Source organism: Strix aluco, chromosome 4 (genome assembly GCF_031877795.1).
Source record: "Strix aluco isolate bStrAlu1 chromosome 4, bStrAlu1.hap1, whole genome shotgun sequence".
Classification (NCBI taxonomy): domain Eukaryota; kingdom Metazoa; phylum Chordata; class Aves; order Strigiformes; family Strigidae; genus Strix; species Strix aluco.
Window position 1 is genome coordinate 14,258,902 of NC_133934.1, and position 21,478 is coordinate 14,280,379.

Consider the following 21,478-nt stretch of genomic DNA (forward strand, 5'->3'; position numbering starts at 1 on the left):
CAAATGCAAATGTTGGCATCCTCAATATTCCCCCCTTACCATTTAATATGTTGATAACAGGAGCTCTGTTCTCTGTCAGGTCAGTTTGGGCTGAGATTGCATTCATCTAAGGTCAACAGTGTGACAGATTTGGATGGCATCTCTAGCAGATACTTTACAGAATAAAAACCACAATACAAATACCAGATTTTGGTGTATAAATAAGGCTTTGGGGGATAAGAGCACTATTTCTAACCTTCCTTTTATTACATTATAGTTTTCTTTCACAGATTAAAAAAAAGAAAGAAAAAATGTACGCTTAAAATACTTGAAGTGCTGTTGAGCTACTCCCATGCACACTCTAAATAAATTGTTTAGCCGATGATTCGATCTAATACCAGACCTTTTCCCCATGTTTGTTATAGGCTTTTGTGTAACATAGCTCCCAAAAGTGTAATTTAATAAGACTAGCCTGAGGGCAAATTTGCCATAACACAGGGCCAAGTTACAGTAATCAGCTGGCTGAAAAGGAGTTTGAAGGAATAAAATGCAGAAAATGATCTTATTTTTTCAAAAGTGTGGATGGTTATGGAATCTGTGGACCATTGCTAACATTGCTAAACAATAAACCAAGCAACTGAATCTCAGCATGCTAAATATGTAAAATAATTTTAAAAGAGTTGGAGTTTTGTAACTATTGAGATTACATAGTGGAACTAGTTAGAAGATTTTCTAACCCTAGTTTACATTCTATGGGATATTCTTCTATTTCAATTACTTTTTGTCTTGAATTTTAAAATACCCTGAAAAAAATATTGAACGTTGCCTCAGTTTGATTTTCTTTATTCCCAAAAGACAAAACTCAGAGCTTTTATGTGCAAAAAAGAAGCAAGAATTATGAAAATTCTTTTTTAAAAAAGTATAATCTAACTTTTTTTCTGAGAAAGTTTGATTTCTAAACCTGCCAGTATTCTTCTAGAAACTTTCTGAGCAATAGTATACTTAGAATTTCCACTGAAATGTAGAGATTTAATTTAGGACCATTATATCTGCTGTAGGCTGCTGCAAATTTCTGTAGCTGGTTTTCACCCCCATCTTTTTATCTCTATTTATAGTGAAAAAAGATCGTGAATTTTATTTCTAGGAAATAAAAAATTAATGCAGAATTAATTTCAGCAAAACCTGTGTAAGGATGAATATTATTAGAATATGGCACATTTATTTGAATTTCAAGAACAAGTGTGATAACTAGACTCCTACTATTCCAAGAAGTCTTTGTAGAAGCTGCAAAAAATACTTAAAAATATAATTACATCCTCCAAGGGAATCCACCCCTAGAACAAACTAGCCCAGTGATGATATCGACTCTTGGTTCTTCTCGGATTTCATGCTCAGTATAAACCGACTCATCAATATTTTCCCCACCTATCACATAACTCTTGCGGAACATTAATAAAATGTGAGTACAGATACAAGATTACTATAAGAGGAATATTATTGCTGATAAAATTGAAAAGTCTATGTCATTGGAAGTGGGTAATTTCAAATTACATGCAATTGAAGTTCACAAGTGGTGTTTAAACTGGATTTTTGTGGTGTGCTCTATTGGAGACTCTGTTAAAGACTTTCCTATGCTACCTGTTTCTCTTTGGCAACCAGTAGCTGGAGCTGAAGCATCAAAGGGCTCTGTACTCATGAAAATGAGTTGTGCAAGGGCTCTGGATTCTTCTTCTATGTCAGAGCTCCAGGTTAGTATTCTCTTCCTACCCATTTCCAATTTCTAGTTAGACATTGTAGATCATACACTCCTAGCGGATATCGTAACTTTCCCCAGGCTTTTAAACCTCGGGGAGAAGGTTACCAAGACAGAATACAGTTTCTACAACAGGGAGGGTGAAATCCTGGTCCCATGGGAATCAGTGGTAAAACTTTCATTGATTTCAAAAGGATTACAATTTTCTCTACAGCTTTATAGAATCATAGAATGGTTTGGGTTGGAAGGGACCATAAAGATCATCTAGTTCCAACCCCCCCTGCCATGGGCAGGGACACCTTCCACTAGATCAGGTTGCTCAAAGCCCCATCCAACCTGGCCTTGAACACTGCCAGGGAGGGGGCAGCCACACCTTCTCTGGGCAACCTGTTCCAGTGTCTCACCACCCTCACAGTAAGAAATTCTTCCTTAAATCTAATCTAAATCTACCCTCTTTCAATTTAAAACTGTTACCCCTCGTCCTATCACTACACTCCCTGACCAAGAGCTCCCCCCCTTCTTTTCTGTAGGCCTCCTTTAAGTACTGGAAGGCCACTATAAGGTCTCCCCAGAGCCTTCTCTTCTCCAGGCTGAACAACTCGAACTCTCTCAGCCTGTCCTCATAGGGGAGGTGCTCCAGCCATCTTCATGGCTGTTACGATCAGCACATTCCAGGAACCTCCTGGATTGCTTACGCCCCGCTGTGTTTTCTCTCCAACAGATAATGGGGGTGGTTGAAGTCCCCCAGGAGGACCGGGGCTTGTGAACATGAGGCTGCTCCTATCTGTCTATAGATGGCCTTATCTGCTTGGTCTTCCTGGTTGGGTGGCCTGTAGCAGACCCCCACTATAATGTGTCCTGTCCCTGCTTTCCCTTTAATCCTGACCCACAAGCTCTTGGTCGGCTCCTCATCCATCCCCAGACAGAGCTCCGTGCACTCCAGCTGCTCACTGACATAGAGGGTGACCACCCCCCTCCTCATCTCCCCTGCCTGTCCTTCCTGAAGAGCCTGTATCCTTCCATTCCAACACTCCAGTCACAGGAGCCATCCCACCACGTCTCTCTCTCCGTGACGCCAATAAGATCGTAGCCCTGCAGTCATGCGCACGTCTCTAACTCTTCTTCTTCATTCCCCATGCTACGTCCATTTGCATAGAGGCATTTCAGTTGGGTCCCTGATGAACCTGACTTACTGGCTGGAATTCCTTTATGCTGCTCTTCAGGTGCTCTCCTGCTGACCTGTGACCCCTCTCCAGGCTCTGGGCATCTATTGCTGGCACTGGCATCAAGCTGGTAGGAGTGGGATGGATTGAGGTTCCCCAGCAACTTTAGTTTAAAGCCCTCTTCACCAGCTTGGCAAGCCTGTGACCAAAGATGCTCTTCCCCTTCTCTGACAGATGGACCGCATCAGTCCCCAGCAGACAAGGTTTCTCAAAGCGAGTCCCATGGTCTAAGTAGCCAAACCCCTGGCTGTGGCACCAGTCCCGTAACCAACTGTTGATTTGCCAGATTCGACTGGCCCTTTCAAACCCCTTCCCTTTGAACAGGAGGACTGATGAAAAAGCTACTGCACTCCAGAGTCCCTTACCACCGTTCCCAGAGCTCTGTAGTCCTTGATACTCCTCAGACTGCTCCTGGTTGTATCACTGGTGCCCACGTGAAAGAACAGTAGTGGATAATAGTCAGTGGGCTGTAGAAGGCTCAGCAGTCTCTTGGTGACATCCCTGATATGAGCCCTCGGTAAGCAGCACACCTCTCTGGAGAGTGCACCAGGCTGGCAGATGGGTGCCTCCATACCTCTCAGAAAGGAGTTGCTTACCACTATCACCCATCACCTTTTCTTAGTTGTGCTGGTTGTTATATGGGGAGCAGATCTGACTGCCTTACTTGGCTCCAGAGTCTCTCCTGATGTGACAGGTCTTTCCTGTTCAGTCTATAGAGCAGTGAAGTGTTCTGCAAGGGCACCTCAGGCTTCAGGGGGAGTCTCTTCCTCCTGCAGGTCCTTGCCATTGCAAGATTCCATTCTTCTCTGTTATTGGCTCCCCTCCCTTCTGTGTGTGATGGTGAAGGAATTTCTGACTGACTGGCTGTGGGCTGTGTGTCCACTGCAGACTGCACTTGGAACCAGCCACCTAACTCCTCCTCAGCCTCCCTGATGCTACGCAGCCTTCTCACCGCCTCCTGCAGCTCAGCACCTGCTGCAGGAGCTCCTCCACCTGGGCACAGTTTTTGCAGGCAGGTCTGCCGCCCGTCCCTGCCCCAGGAGAAAGGTCTGGGCTCTTCCTGCAGCCTGAGGTCTGCTCTGCAGCCTCTCCCATCCGCAGGTCCATTTGGGTGGAGGCATCGGCCACCGCTGGGGTCGATGTTGGGGACCCCCCAGCCGGAGCTGCAGCCTTCACTCTCAGAGCAGTGCCTGCCATCCTGCCTTGGGGTCAGGTAGGGTAAGCGCCCTTGGCCTGTGCTGATGGCCACGGAATGGTGCCCCGTTCCTTATGCAAACTTCAAGCCTTTCCGCTCAGCCAGTGGAATGCCCCTCCTCCGAAGAGGTGCCCTCCCTGTGCGCCCTCCCACCCTGTCTGCCATGCCACACCCTGTCTGCGGTGCCACACCCTGGCTGCCTGCTCTGTTGGTTCCTGGTGGCTGATGCTCCCGGGGCTGCCCTTTGTGGGAGTGGGGGTGGCCACCGTTACTCCTGGCCCTGCCCATGCCTTGTCAGCCACTCGCTCTCATGAAAGCTGCTGGCTCCTGGTGGGTCTCTGCACTCCCCTGGGGTTCCACAGGCTCAGGAAACTCTCCTTGCTCACCGCTATCCCCCCTCCACTGAGGGATGTACCTGCACTGGATCTGATCGCCTCGGCAAGTGACCTTTATGGTACCTTCTTTTGCTGTAGGTATCAAAGAACTTCAATGACAGCTGAATTTTAATTCTCCCTAAAAGATGACGGTACCAGTAAGATATGTCAGGTTCCTGTTGACCCTAATAAGTTAGGAGAAGAAGTCAACAGCATCACAGCTGTGTTGCTTAGATGGAGTCAAGAAGCAAAGCTGTTCTCTTCATCTGATGTAATTCAAGAGAGAAAATTGTCCATGATGCCTAGCTTATGGCAGTCAAAATCTGCATATTACTGTTTCTGAGCACTGTCATATGACAACAACAGTTGGCTACAACTAGCATGCATGAGAAGAAAAACATAAAAACCTGTAAAAAACCATGAAGATATATAACAAAAATGACAATATGAAAAGGGTAAGATTTTAAAAGGGAGAACGAAAAATAGTAAACAATTACTTGCCATTAACAGTACAGGAGAATAAAATATTTTTGATCATTACTTTTCATCTTAGGTGAGACCCAAGGACTAGTAATACTATCTAATCTAGGCAGTTCTGGCAGACTTAGAGTACACAGAAGGATGTAAGAATTGTGTCCACATGCACTACAAACCTAGATATCTGAGAGTTCAATACTCCGTCGTTTTCCTTTGTTGAGCTTAGCAGAAATGTAGGATTCAGACAAAGCAATCTATGCTATCTTAAATGCTTATCCCAGCAAAATATTAAAAATAGAAAACTATTCCCCCGTCATTGACCTTTTTCCAAAGACCTTAAAAGATCCTTTGCAACGGAATTTCAAAGTGACACAATGAAACTGAACACAGGACAATAATGAATGCATGGTAACTTGGGAAATTAGAACAATTCATTATCAGGCACACAGTTAAGAAAGTGTTATTAATATTGGCTTACAGTGACAGCGTAATGTCAGAATAAAACATTAGTGGTCAGATCCAAGATGCCTGGCTTTGCAGAAGCATTCCCCCAATTCCCTGGGCAGTGTGGGGAAGCATGGACTGGGGAAGGAGTGTTCTCCAACCCAGCCAGGATGTGTGCTGGTGGGGACCAGCATCAGCCCACATGGGAGACAACAAGCTCAGAAATCCTGTAGCTCTTCTGGTCTTTGGTTTCCTTGCCCTTCTGGACTGTGGTCCCTGCATTCTAATTTTTTTTATGAAGGCTCAGCTCAGTTTTTTATTTCAAACCATAGCCTGAAGAGAAGACACATTTTACCTTTCGTTAAATAGCATTCTTTCGGTAAGTTTAACACCTCCCTTAGGCTCAGGCACACACGCTGTCATGCCTCAGGAAAGGGAGCTCTAACCATCAGGCTGGTGGAAGAGGTAAAATGGGGGCACTCTCCACACCTCATTTCATACAGTGATGTTGTGTATAAAAGGAATAGATGATTTCTGCAGCTATAGGTGAAAGGGCTTGGTTTTATTCCTATCCTCAGCTTTTCCCTGTTGTTTACCTCTAAGGATTTATGTGCAAAATCTGCTGCATGCTGCCAGATGTGTTTGTGTTCTTGCTGTTGGGGCTCCTGTTATGAGCTGCCATATTGTGTTCAGAAGCAAGGATCTTTAATGCTTGCTCCCGATGTGCAAGTCAGATTTCTAAACAAGACATTAAAATGATATGGTCATGCACTTGAACCTTCAGTGTCCACTGGGGCACTGACAGTGCCCAGGAATCTTTCCCCCTTGTGGATTACTTTCCATGTGAATGTCCCAGCTTTGATAAAACTGTATAATAAACCAAGATAAAAAGGTGCCATAGCTCTTCAGAAAAGGAATCAAAGTTGGAGGAAGACAGGTGCTGAATACTTGCATAAAATACAAGACTGTAGGAAGTTAATCTTAATACGGATATACTTAGAAGACTATCAATACTTATCCATTAAACCTTATGAAATCACCATAAAGGATAATTAGAAAACTGGGATTTCTTTCACTTCCCTTCCTGCTGAATCCAGACATTGATTAAAAGAGTATGAGAGTGAAAAATCCCCCACTCCTGCTTTATTTAGGGACTGATAGCATCATCCAGCACAGTGCTTGTTTCCCATTAGACCAAAGCTCGGTACCTGGTCCCTTCTCTGAGCTGCCTGAGCAGCCACTTGTCCCTGAGCAGGCGGCACAGCAACAGCCCTACCATATGGTTAAGTGCCTGCTGATTACTCACAGGAAAATTGTTCCAAATCGCTATCTATCAACTGTTCATGTTCACAAGACACGGGACTGTTGTACCTTACTGCACAGTATGTTTGTGGGATTTTGCAAGTGTAGTTTTGTTGTTATATCTTCTGCCTTAGGAGGGACACAGGGCTCTGCTCTTGCTTGTGGTTTCCCTTTCCCATCAGTATATTTTAATGATCTGGAATGTTTTTCTGTTCCAGAGTGCTGAAGTCCCATGGCATTTGCAGTCCGGGAATTGCTGGCTTTTGTGAATGGTTTCTGTTGGGCTTTCTGAGACCAGATGCTGACTATTAAAATAATACACAATCCTGAACAAATAAAAGAAAAACTGGAATCATCCAATCTTCACAGAAAATGGAATCAAAGATGAACAAGCCCCATTTCTTTTCTGCTTTTTGTAATCAAAACTAATGCATACCCATGAGATTTCTGAAGTAATCCATTCACCATGAGTAACCTAAGCAATAAGTGCCTTCAACAGGCTTCTTGCAGGCTCTGATTCCCTCAGGATCCCAGGGACATGTGTTTCTCATTCAGGGTCTGTAGCACTGGACTGGAAGTAGGCAAGGACAGGTGATCACCACACAGGTGAGACCTTTCCTTTTAAAACCTTTCTTCCAAGGTGAAGGTGGTTCTTCCCTTTCAACAATTCAATGATCAGGAAACTCACACAAAGTGGGGAGAAATACTTGCTCTCCTCTGCCTGAGGACAGTCCAATCCACGATTAAAGGAAAGGCCATTAACCATAGAGAGAGGAAATTTTTCTCTATGGGTGCATTTGATAGGACTGTTGCTGAAGCCCCACCGCTGATAAGAAAATGAGAAAAGAGCATGTTGACAGTGGAAAGGGACTTTACCACATCCTGTTTCCATCTAAATCCTACTGAGGATCCAAAAAAATTTGTTGCTATAAATCTGGAATGCTGCTTTTTCTCATTACTTGGATAATAGAAACACTGACCATAAATGCTAGTCATTAAACAATCCCCTGTAGAAAAGACAAAACCTTTCTGAAAAATAGTGCTGTTGTTTTAAAAAAATTCAGAAGTTTTTCACTGAGTTTGCTAAATTGTCTTTGGACTTTCAATCTGGTTTTTTTGTGGGCTCTTGTGACAATCCTCCTTTTTTTGGCATTCTCTAACTTTTCCCTTTTTTTTCCGTAACTATATCTTAATAATATGTTTTGTGTATAAAACACTAGCTCTGTCAAGAAGACCAGAAAACCAGGATTTCCCTCTTGTTTTGAGTTGGTAGAAATTTTTCAAGAGAGCATGTTCTGTCCGATAATGAAAATTTGCAGAAATCCACAGGTTCCAAGGGAATATCTTAGTTTCCATGAAATGCCGAGAGGAGACTTTCCTGCCAGCCTGTTCCCCACCTCCCTGGCAGTCCGTAGGTGTCAGCTTTCCTGCCTTCCATTTTTTGGAACACCAAAAGCCACTGCTGTGAGAGTGCTTTGATTGTTTTGACGTGAACAAATACACCTTCTGGTCCCCAAATGATGTGTTTGAAAGAATGTCTTCCTGGGAGCTGGTGAGCTCTAATTGTACAGTACCTCATTTGCACTCATGTTTCCTCACCAAGTCTGGAACCGTTGGCTCTGTTACACAGACCTCTGTTCCCAGTAGCTGCATTTCTCCTTATTTCCCTTTCTTTCTCCATGGGAACTAGAGAGGAATGAGATGTGCTTTGCTGGAGGATTCACAGTGTTTTCTAACACCAGAGGGACAGTGAGAAATCTGGTGCCCAGAAGGGAATACAACTCACTGTGCACCAACTCTTCCATCTGCTCCTCACAAGCCTGCTTTGTCGTGCCCTGTCAGACCTGCCTTCACCCCAGGTCTCTGCCTACCCTTGTTCCTTGTGCTTCTCCTCTCCTTCTCACTTACTCATCCCTGGGCTCCTTCGTCTGTGCTGCCTCTCCCTGCCTGAGCTCTGTCAGCAGTCCAAGGCTCCCGCCTCTTTGCTGTGTACCAATCCTAATCACCAGTCCAGTCTCCTCATGTAATCTCAGACTGTAGCCTCTTTCCTTGGTTTTCTCCTTCTCTTTTCCCAGACTCAGCTTCTCTGTCCAGGCATTTTCAGTTCTTCTTCTGCCTCACCACTACCATCTTTTCTCCTTCTCCTCCATGGGTACCAGTCCAGCTCTCTTAGTTCACAAACACAACATGACAGCATTGAGTGAACGACATACCAAAGAAGGTTTTGGTATCACACACAATTTTGCTTTTAGGTTTCTTAGTGTTTTACTGAATTCGATGCAACATACTAGTGTGTCTTGTTATCACTGAGAAATTCAAGTACTCTGTGACCTGTATTCCTTCTGTCCAGATTACTGGTGGTAACTTGGTTTTAATTGGGAACAAAATGTCTACCACAGGAATAGGATAAACTGAAATCCTGAGAGCTGCTTGTGGCTGAGGCTGTAAAGCACTTGGCTTTGATTTTACCCAGTTCTTTAGACAGCCTGAATTTGGGATTATGCTCAGGCGCTGTAAGGAACTGAAAGAAGTAATGCCTCAAACATTCATCGACACAGAAAACCCCAAGGACAAGCTGTGGCCTTTGGATTAGTCTAAGGAATGTCACCCAAGGAAGCGGGAGTATCGAAGGATGCACCCCCCACTCTCTTGCAGTTGCATTGACAAACTCCTTAGATAAACCTCAAAAGGGGGGAAACTGGACTGAGCAAAGCCAGGTGTTTCCCTGCTAAGCCCGATACTTTGTGGCTCTATTGTGCAAGCCAGACACCATGCTTGCCTTGCTAATGACTTTGCGCCTTAGCCATTGAAGTGGTAGCAAGAACTGATAAGAACTGATCATTTCTGGGATGACTGATAAGAAGCATGATGTCAGCAAAATCTCTGGGAACAGAGGAAAAACCAAAGGTGGGCAGGGTGAGTACTACCACCGACTCAGTTGGAAGCCATGCTCCACCTTTTTCCTCGTCTCTCATGGAAATGAATTTGTAGAATACCTGCCTCTCCTCATCTAGTATGCTAATCAGCTGATAAGATGAACTTAAAAGGGGACAGAAACTTTTCTGTGTGGTGCACCCACCACCCAAGGTTACTGGACCTGAGACAACACTGGATCCAGGGGTGGTGATCCAGATTTCTTTGACTCTCTTTCTCTCCTTTCTTTTTCTTTCCTTTTCTTTCTTTTCTTTCTTATAGATTTATAGGAGACCACATTGCTTATTATCTTTTTCCAAGTTTAAATTGTTTACTAACACAAGTAAAACATTTTAACCGGTTGTTTGGTGTCATTTCACTTTAATTTAATCCGAGGGGATCACAGAACCATTGCGAGTCTCTGAGCTTCCAGCCCGGGTCGTGACAGGTGCCATGTGTGTTTGGACTGTACCTTTGCCGAGAAGCACAAACTCTGGGCTGTGATGATTTCTTCACATTGGCTTGCAGGTGTGCAGTGGGTACAGTGGGTGAGAAACGTATTAGAGATGAAGGCAGCTTCTTTAAAGGTGAGTAAAGCACCATATAGCTCTCTATCTTCATTCTCAGAAAGGGACGAATGGAGAAAGCTAAAATTCTCTTAAAAATAAACCAGATTGAGCTATATACCAGACTTGGACAGAATATTAATCACTGAGTGGCTAAAATTAGGAAAAGAAGTAAGCTATGGAAAATACAAAGTGGTAGGCAGGGGACCAAAACCTACTTATAGTATAAATGATGTTTGTATATACATCTGTTCATGTTTAGTAGCAAGCAAAAGACTTGACTTTTTCATTATTGGTCACCTTTCCTTTAGACTGACTGTGGGGAGTGACTCCATTCTGCACTTCTCTAACAGATACTGATGGCTATTTAACAAGGTTAATATCAGTCATGATAATTACCATCAACATGTCAGAAGAAAACATTTTGATAGATTGCCATTCAGCAGCTTTTACCTTTTACCTTGAAAATAAGAGAAAAGAGTTCAGCTGACACTTGCTTTTACATTGCTGCTTTGGTCTTCCAATGGAAATGGATCTATAATAGCACTAGGGAGCTTCTCTTGCATCCTTTAAATTGAAGAGACCTTTTCAGGTAACAAGATTTCTTGATAAAACAAGGGAGATATAGTGCTCCTTACTTTGGGCCCACTGCACATTCCTCTCTTTCCTCTACATTTTGTTGTTGATGGGCTACCTTACAGGCTGTCTGAATGGCACTCACTTGCCAATTTGTTTTTGCAGCAAACAGAACAAATGTTCTTAGCTTTATGTGCCCCATCTTCCCCTTTGGTATGCACTCTGTCCTTTCCGCAAAATAAAATTCTGCATGAGTGTTAATGAAGAGCTCTTGGTAATTGCATTTTGTGTTAAAAAATCATTTCCCCTCTCACCCCACACACTATGCCAAATTCTTCATGCAACAAAAGGGATCATTCAGCGTAGTTGTGTTTTGAATAATGTAAATTCAAAAGCAAGCCTAATTTCTCATCTGTCTTAAAACCAGGAGGTAAATGTTTTTTAATGTACTTTCATAAAATGGTTGAGCTTTCCTAAAAAAAAGTTTGTCATCTAAGAAACAGTATAGTGAAAGACAAAAAGGAAAACATACAGACACTAAGATTTTTTGGAGCAAATAATTTTCTTCCAGCCAATGTGGAAAAAAATACCTGAAACACATCAAAGCTAACACTGAAATAGAATTCATTCTCATTTTAAAAGATGGAACTGAGAATCGTTCCAGTCTCTCAGGATCCTAAATTACAGTTTGAACACTTTCATATGAATACTGATTAGAGAGCAATAACTTTTTGTCCTGTAGCTCAACTTGAGAAAAAGTAACATAGATGTGGAACTTGAACAGCATATATTTATAGGTTTTTTTTAATTTTGACTGTAATGCATGCATTGTGCTCTGCTTTACAGTTCTCTATATAATAGTATCTTGTTTTCTTTCATAGCTTTTTTCCCCCCGGTTGAAGATTTGTAAGATGGTCGTGTTAATCTTGAATTCTTTGGAGACTGGGAAAAAGAGACATGTTTCTTTCTACTGTCTGGCCACTCTCCTGGAAGGACATGTTTTAAGTGCCCTGGGCTGTCAGAAGTTTCAGACTCAAGTTTTCATTTTCTGGATGTATTTTCTCAATCTTATGCTGTCACAGGTATTGCTAGTCTAGGAGTATACTATCTCTAGGGCAGTGGTAGATCTGAGCTAGATGGAGGCCCCATTGCCTCAAGAGAGGTAGGACTTCTAGACGTACCCCAGTGCTTAGGACATTTTACAGGTGAGTCTGACACTGTTGCTCAGATCCCTGAGGTACCTGTGAGGTCTCCCTGTGAAGTACCTTGCCATCTCCCTGTGAAGTAAAAGAAAAGAGTAGGCTCTAAGAACATGGTTCTGGATTTCCCTGGGCTCTGTGGTTCAGGCATATAAATTTACAGCACTTGAATATTTTAGCCACTCACGTCCCTTAACAGATCTACCTCATAATTCTAGATCCAAAAGACCCAGCTAAGCCTGGGTCCAGGAAGGACTGCCAAAGAAATGATTTCATATCTCCATGACAGAAATGGCATACATTATGGTCAAAGAAGACTTTTCTTTGAAGTACAAAGAATTACTGTCACTAAATCTAATAAAAGGTTGATTTTACTTGAAGATAAGGCTTGGTGAGAAGCAGAGGTTCTCAGTTCAGAGTTAAGCGGAAATTCTTGAGTGAGGAAGAGGTGCTTTGATGTGAGCACTGAAAGTAAGCAAAAATGGAGAGGTGCAGAAGGCAAGTTCAAAAAGCTTCAGAAAATTCTGATGGAAACAGGCAGAAATTTATCTGTCTATAATAGCTCATGATAGCATGAGAGAAAGCCCATCACATGCAAGCATGTTGCAAAAAAACTTTCCCTGTTAGTACAGTACATCCAGGTAACAATAAGCTATGGCTGGAGCAACACAAATATGTTTAAACGTTTGTTTTATGCCTAGTCTTGCCTTGTTATGTTAAGTAAAGCATCCTCATTCAGGAAGACACAGGATTTAACAACAAAACATTATGGGATTCCAAATATTGGGCCAGAGGGTTGTTCTGTCTCCTAGAAGCACTCCCTTCTCTCCAGCCTACTCTAAATCCATTTCTGTCTTTTCTGGCAGGAAATCTGCAAATCTCAAATCCCTGGAGAGAAAGCAAGAAAGATTTTATTTTCAAACAAACTTGCAGATGTGGCTGCATTATATCTTATTATATTTAAGTGCATTATTTATCTTGGAAGATTGAGGCTTCTGCCAGCCATTGACAGGAAAAAAAATCTGGTTTTTATGCTACAAATGTTTTCCTATCCATGCTTTGACTTACCACTTGTAAAAGTTGTACATTCCAAAGCTGTTGGTGAACATGAGGCAGACAAAGTAAGAAGTACCTCTCACAGCCAACCCTTTTAATTATAGATTAATATGTATATGCCACATAATAAGCATATCACAGTGTAAAAGATCACAGGGATGGCTGCATTATTCCTACGGAAAGAGTTTTGGAATAAATGTCTTCAAGAAAAATACAAGTGTATTTTCATCAGATAATACATTTTAAATTTCATAACATTCATTTGTGAACTGATTTAAACAGTTGATGGGAAGTAAGAGAAGTTTTTATTTGAAGCATACTAGATGGAAAAGTTTTAATTTGTTATTCTCGTCTAGTACAAATAAACTAAATACTCCTTTTTCTTTAAGGAGAAAACGACAGTCAATTCATCTGTTCATACATATGTACACTCTTCAGGAAAAGCAGGGATATGTCACTGGTATAGATACTGGCTCAGTAAACCAATAATCTTGGTCCTATCAATAAGAGACGGGCAGTGCAACAAGGTGGAAGGTGAAGATCAATATTGTCACATTCAAGGTTGAAAGGAGCAAGCTTAGGGAATTAGATGCATTGCTGCAGTACAAACATGTTAAAACCATGCAAGAAATTAGCTCACCACTTTGTTGTGTATGTAGCTGCTCAATGCATATCCATACTCAAAAAGAAAAAAACCAAATCCTTAACTCTTTAAAAAACTCCCTTCCCAAGACCCTACAGTAGTATGAAACATGAAATACTAGAAAGTTCATGCATCTTAAAAATGATAATGCAACCTCATATGAATAACTTACAGTCCTGGTGGGGCAATTGTAAGCAATCAGCGCAGTTCACAGAGAAATTTTCCCATACAGGGACAGCACAATGTCTTAGAGACACAGAGAGCTTCATTTGTGTGGAAAGATTGAAAACCCCATGAGGGGAAAACACAGGAGGGTGTTTGCGTTGTGTGTTGCCAGGGGAATGTTTGTGTATTTAGAGAGAAGACAAGTAACAGTGATGATAACATGAAGCAATGAAGGATCCCGAAAAGGCTGGTTGTGTGGTCCTATTCATCTTCAAAACAGAAAAAAAAAAAAAAAAAGTGGAATAAAATTAAAGACTGATAATATGAAATGGTATTTTTTTTTATAGTTTATGTAGTTTGACCTGTAGGATTCAATGTCACTACTACAAGCTTTAGCAGATAATTTATTTTGAAGAAAATAATGAGAAGAATGTAATGAAAGTTACTGCTATAAGAGCACACTATCAGTTATGTACACTTGGGGGCATTTGTTTGCCCAGATTGAGTGATTATGCCTCTCATTTGCAAAAATGCTACATTGCTTATTCAAATAGCTGTGCCTATAAGATGGTGAAAACATATTTCAGAAATCTCTTTAAAATACATGTTGCTTTGCTGGTTGTCTTGCTCTATTTAGTGTTCTTTTTTATTAGCTGTTCAATATCAGTATGTGCCTCTCTAAAAAATGTAAAATTAAGCCAGGTACTGTGGTAAGAGGAGGGCTGGCTACAAGAAAATGTTCTCAAACACTCTGACCAGTGGATCTGGAGGGGTTTCAGGAGGCTCTGAGCATTTCTAAGACCTTTAATTCCTGGAGTTTGTGACTCATCTTAACAGTAACAGTGTAGGTGGAAAACTGGGTCTTTTGTCTGACAGGTCCATTGGTGAGAGAAGGAGGTGGAGATGTATGTCTGTGGGTGGTGTTTGGCAGGACTTTGCGAAGGCAGTGATTGATCTGTATCAGTCAAAATGGTGTTCAGCGCTGTAAGGAACTGAAAGAAGTGATGCCTCAAACATTCATCGACACAGAAAACCCCAAGGACAAGCTGTGGCCTTTGGATTAGTCTAAGGAATGTCACCCAAGGAAGCAGGAGTATCGAAGGATGCACCCCCCACTCTCTTGCAGTTGCATTGACAAACTCCTTAGATAAACCTCAAAAGGGGGGAAACTGGACTGAGCAAAGCCAGGTGTTTCCCTGCTAAGCCCGATACTTTGTGGCTCTATTGTGCAAGCCAGACACCATGCTTGCCTTGCTAATGACTTTGAGCCTTAGCCATTGAAGTGGTAGCAAGAACTGATAAGAACTGGTCATTTCTGGGATGACTGATAAGAAGCATGATGTCAGCAAAATCTCTGGGAACAGAGGAAAAACCAAAGGTGGGCAGGGTGAGTACAACCACCGACTCAGTTGGAAGCCATGCTCCACCTTTTTCCTCGTCTCTCATGGAAATGAGTTTGTAGAATACCTGCCTCTCCTCATCTAGTATGCTAATCAGCTGATAAGATGAACTTAAAAGGGGACAGAAACTTTTCTGTGTGGTGCACCCACCACCCAAGGTTACTGGACCTGAGACAATGCTGGATCCAGGGGTGGTGATCCGGATTTCTTTGACTCTCTTTATCTCCTTTCCTTTTCTTTCCTTTTCTTTCTTATAGATTTATAGGAGACCACATTGCTTATTATCCTTTTCCAAGTTAAAATTTTTACTAACACAAGTAAAATATTTTAACCGGTTGTTTGGTGTCGTTTCACCTTAATCTAACCCGAGGGGATCACAGAACCGTTGCGGCTCTCTGGGCTTCCCATCCAGGTCGTGACAAGCAGGGATTTATTTCTGTGCTGCAGTTTTTGTATGTGGATGTTTACAGTCCACAGCCCAGTGGAGAGAATGCCCCTGACAGACCATGGTAAAGGCAGGATTTATAGAGAACCTTGCTGGTTCTCGTGAGGGGGTGCAGAAGCAAGAAGCCAGCTGTGATGACAGCTCTCATCCTCTTCTCATACTTCTTCATTTCAACCTTTTTACAGCTCGCTTTGGTTTGGTTCTGCAGTTGCAGAGATCTTCCACTCAGTGAAACTAGCCTCTTCGACCTCATCGCCCTCTACAACTACCTGAAAGGAGGTTGCAGAGAGCTGGGGATGAGTCTCTTTAACCAAGTATATAAGTGATAGGACAAGAGGTAATGGCCTCAAGTTGCACCAGGGAAGGTTTAGACTGGATATTAGGAAGCATTTCTTTACAGAACGGGTTGTTGGGCATTGTAATGGGCTGCCCAGGGTGGTGGTGGAGTCCCCATCCCTGGAGGTGTTTGAGTCGGGTTGACATAGCGCTGAGGGATATGGTGTAGTTGGGAACTGTCAGTGCTAGGTTAATGGTAGGACTAGATGATCTTCAAGGTCCTTTCCAACCTAGATGATTCTGTGAGATTCTGATTCTGTGGGATTCTGTGAGATTCTGTGTGATCTAGCTGGCCTAATCTGGACAGAGGACATGGCACCGATGACAGCTACTGGTGTCACTGCAGCCGGTTCTGCCTCCGCTCCAATCCCTTGGTCCTTTCCCTACTCTCCAAGATTATATAGTCTAAGCTTTCAAATATAAATGGGAAATTTATGGCCTTAAAGGAGATATTGCATACAATCTAATGCAGAAAAAAATCTATAAATCTGCATTATATGGTTGCTCATTACATTTAATATGCTGATTTCACCATTGCCTTCTTCCCTGAACACTTTCTTCAGTTTATCTCTGGCTTCAAGTTATATCTTGTAAAGCTAGTTCAAACTGTAGATTCCTTGCAGTAGTGTCTGACTTACCTTAATGTGTGGATATAGTGTTTATCATGATAGCGCTCAAGACTTAAAGCATTCTCTCATTACTAATTAACCACACTGAAATTGCCTCGATATCTTAGCACATTGTCTGGAGAATATTATCCTCAATATAGAATTGTATAGAAAAGTTATAACTACTAATTAAATTGTATAGTACTCTTCCAAGAGGTATTTTTCAAGTACAACATAATCACTGTGGGAAAATTCCAGGGATGTAATATAAAACTTTCATCAAAACAGTGGAAAGGTAAGATGCAAAATATTCTCCAGAGCGCTAGTTCCAACATATCTTTGCCCATGAAAGTGTCTATGACTAAACCTAATTCCATTCAAAGGGCACTGATTTTGCATAATTCTGTATTCATGGGCATACATTTTAGAAGGACTTGCATTTTAGGATTGTTCTCAGTTGTATTTCTCTTAATGGGTATCGAAAGCTACAGAGGTTTGGATATGCTTATTATATTGCTTAAAGGAAACCACAAACACTGAACAACAAAGCTTTCTGCCCTACATTATGATTTTGAGTCTCTGGGAGGACTCATGAGGACTGTTTGGATATTTTGTAAAAAATGGTTTAATAGATTAGATATGTTTCTCCTTCCCAATTAAAAATGACAAAAAAAGGGAGTTTGTGACTCTGAGCCAAATTCATTGATGTATAGAGCATAGCTAGTATCAGTCATTATTAAGGTCCTGATTGTACTGTGTGTTTTCTCACAAACACGATTATAGGAACCTAATTTGCATTGCTAAACAAATGCTAAAAACATCAAAACATTTTTTCCCTGCTGGCCAGAGAGTAATTGATCCGATCATTAAAATACAGATAAACGGAAGTAGCTACTCTGATGGAAGTTGAGATGCTTAAGCACAATATATATAAGAAATTAGCTATTTAGATACTAGTATGCTCTCAGAAGAAGAACCGCAAAACCCTTTTTAAGAATCACACCAATCTATTGTGGAGGTTTTTGCATGACACCAGAAGGATCTATAAAAGCTTTACATTATTCCTCATTCAAAATTTACCACTGGGCCTGTTGGCAGCATGTGTTAAGGGTCTGAACTGCAACTGCTGTGTAGGAAAAAATAATTTCTACTTTTCCTAACAGGGCTGATTACTTTGGCTTCAGCAGCTGCTATAAATTCTTCCTTCTGCTGTACAAGAAGGCAAAGTCTGAGCAGCCCAGCACTGCAAATGGGTAGGGTCTTGCCTTTACTCCCTTCTTATGCAGAGCCTGCTTAGATGAACTTATTTAGCCACGGATGAAATCTGGGCCAGATATAGAAATAATGGGGATTATTTGCAGGACAGTGTTTTCTTCCAGGTCTCCTCCTGAGGCAGATGCTAGAGCAGTGGAAGTTCAAGAGGATACCTGTGGTTTTTTAATTAAATGCACTTTGAATATCTCCTTGCTTTCCAACTCCTACCAAAACTGTAAATGTACCTGTCCAAAACCTCTAAGCTTCTCCTATGTTGGCAAACACTTTTATTCCTAGCAGAAGTGTTGGCATATCTACCCAACTGGACAACACAAAAATGCTTTGGGTCTTATTCAGCCAGCCACAGTTGCTCAATACATCCCAATACACCAATACTTAGGTTTAGTTTAAACTGTCAGAAATCAGTTGAAATTGTTATCAGATATTTCTGCAAACAGAAAACATCTAAATGAATGGAATGGATGGATGGATTGGTGCCTGGTATTTCCTCTATTATGTCCTTTGATGTCATTCTGATTAGTGTGCCAAGATCTATAACCAACCCTCCCTTCCACCTCCCCAAATCTACAAAAAAAACTTCTGGAAATATTTCATTAATCATTTTTGTCAAGACTACAGATGAAAGGAGTCATTTGTATTTTATGACAGTTGGTAATTAAACATTTACAGTACAGTGCCAATATTTAATACACAATGTAGAAGAAGCAAACTGAACAGAAGGTAAATCTGGCAGAGTTTAACGTGGAATGATGCTGTGGGAATGTGCATGTGTGATCAGAACTGTAACACCGCAGAGCAAGTGGCATTGCAATAAAATGTTGTAGCAGTAAACTGCTTTTCCAGCTGTGTTAGACTTCCTTCCCTCTTCCCTGGAACAGAAATGAGAAAAACTACTTTACCCTTGAAATGACTTGGAGAAACCAGATGAGACTTTGGGAATTAAGATCACTGGTTGCTTTTGCAAGACAATAAAGCTGTATAGAATAAAGGAGTCCCAAGGGGTTTCTTTTGGTTTTATGATTGCCCCACTTTATTTTTCCCCTCCATCTCTCTGAGTATTTTGTAAAAACCTTCTATGTCTTATTTAGGTTGCCTTCCCTATTTTTGTTTCTGCTGGAAAACAAGGCAGTATTGATTGCAAGCGTCTATTTTTGTGTAATTTCTCGGCCCTCTAATACCACTTTCACACATAAGAATAAAAACTGTTTAAACAGCTCTTACTCCTGTTGAAGTGATCAGAAATATTCCCATTTTTTCATAAGGATTAGCCTGCATGTCCACAAATTGTCTGTGCCACCACAAACAAGATTCTTCTGACTAAATGTCAGCGCACAATGTGCACGTCCACATCTGAGCTGTGTAAACTGACATTATACTCCATGGAGGCAGAGCTACAGGGAGAACCATCTGCTAAAAGAGACAATCAAGACAGAGCAAATGCACCATATCCTAAAAGCATCTTTTTCCTTTTTTTTCCTCTTTATTTTTGAGCCTGGATCTTGATAACTCAGCTGCAGGTGTGTACATTTTTCTTATGTCTAAAGCTAGACAAGTCCCAACCAAGCACTTCTCAGGCTTATTTTCAGGCTGTGTGACTTTTCTTGTAGTACTTGTTCTGTCCTCACAAAGCACATACTATACAGAACGACCTCTCTCCTTCTGCACCATTATCAGGGTCTCCCATGACAGGCCAGTTTCTTACAGCTATGTTGATCGAGAAGAAGGATGAACTAAGACTATAGGTTGCCCAGAGAGGTGGTAAATGCCCCAGCCCTGGAAACATTCAATGTCAGGTTGGACAGGGCTCTGAGCAACCTGATCTAGTTGAAGATGTCCCTGCTCATTGCAGGGTGAGTGAACTAGATGACCTTTAAATGTCCCTTCCAACCCAAACTATTGTATGATTCTGTGATTCTGTATTGGGTGTCTGCAGTATAGCTGAGGGTATTCTCTGACCTGTGTAATAAATAGACAAAGATAATTATATGCAGCATAAGATTCAGCTTGCAGTCAGTGGAAGTGCCATGGACTCTCGATAAAGCTGATTGGTGCCATGATTATTTTTTTTTTGCAAACAATAGAGTTGTTTGAGAAATGATTCTGTGGCAACAAGTGTGAAATTAAAGTGTCTGGCTGAGCTTGCATTCATGCACAATACTCTGTGCAAACACATTTAAATAGATGTAATCTATGGAATAACCAGGCTTCTCTCAAAAATGGTTTTGTCAAAAATACTCAGCAGACAGCCAGATCAGACTGCAAATGTTTGGTATAATCCTACTGCTAATTAAATTCTTTCTGCAGGAAACTCCCCCAATTTTTAATACAATTGTTGATGAACTTCTTACAGTCTAAAGGCTGTGGATCTTTCATTCTATAAACTTTTCATTCTATAAACCTAGGCTTCTTGGTGACTGTGTGCGCATTAGCAGGCAGTGCAGCCTAACAGGAGGTGCTCTGCAAAGCAGAGCAGTTGGCAATGCAGACCTGACATCCACGTGAAACACATTTGGGGTAGTTTAATTTCAGATTTGCTCTCACCTGTTCCTGTGGTCTACAGGCCCAAGCCTGGGCGGATGGCAATAAGTGCTCTCTTGGAGCACATCTTCTGGTTTTGTATCATCCAAAAAGTATCAGATTTGGGTGCTACAATATGAACCAAAATGCAGTAGAGCTGTATGGTTGAGACATTAACTTCAGAAATGCCTTCCCAGCCTAAATTAAGGTGCTAGTATAGTTGCATCCTATATGGTTGATGTTGTACAAGATCACCCACAATAACTCTTCTAGCCCAAAACAACTGTAATCATAGAAAAAAGCAAATGTGCAATTGCCTTTTTTCCCAAATGTTTTTCAATTGGAAAATTTTACATGAAAAATCTTAATAAATTACTGGCCCTGCTTCCAAAAACTCCATGGCTCTAATCTATATTACCTGATACATCATGGATCCTGCAAGAATTTACTTATGAGTAGTACCATTAATTCCTGTAGGACTACTGAAGTAAATAAAACCTTTCATTTCTTTCCAGGATCAAGATCCAGATCAAGATTCAAGATCATAATGCATTTTGATTGGAACTGAACAATAGGCATTTCCAGAAATTATGTGAAATGTTATCCACTTTGGTCCTTCCCAAGTGAAACTAATATTAAGCAATATAAAAAAAAAAAATATAAAAAATTAAAAAAAAAAAGAAGGGATGGACACGAAATAGTTTATTCTGGGCAATGAAATCTGTTGTCTCATGACCAGAGAAACTCTGCTCCTTTGCTTGATCATATAATTATTTTAGTCTATGCCCACATTAAGCAAGCAGACCAACACCATGCTCATGACAAATGTAAAATCTTTACCTTAGTACATTTGTAAACTGCTCTGTTGTTGATAGGAAAACCATATCATTTCATGGGGTGATAAAAATCTGTATTTTGTGAAAAATTTGTGACAAATATTACATATAATGTGAAACCAAATTTTAAAATAGATTCACTTACAAAGAACTTTGTTTTGTAAAAGATAGAATGGAAACAATACCATAAAAATAG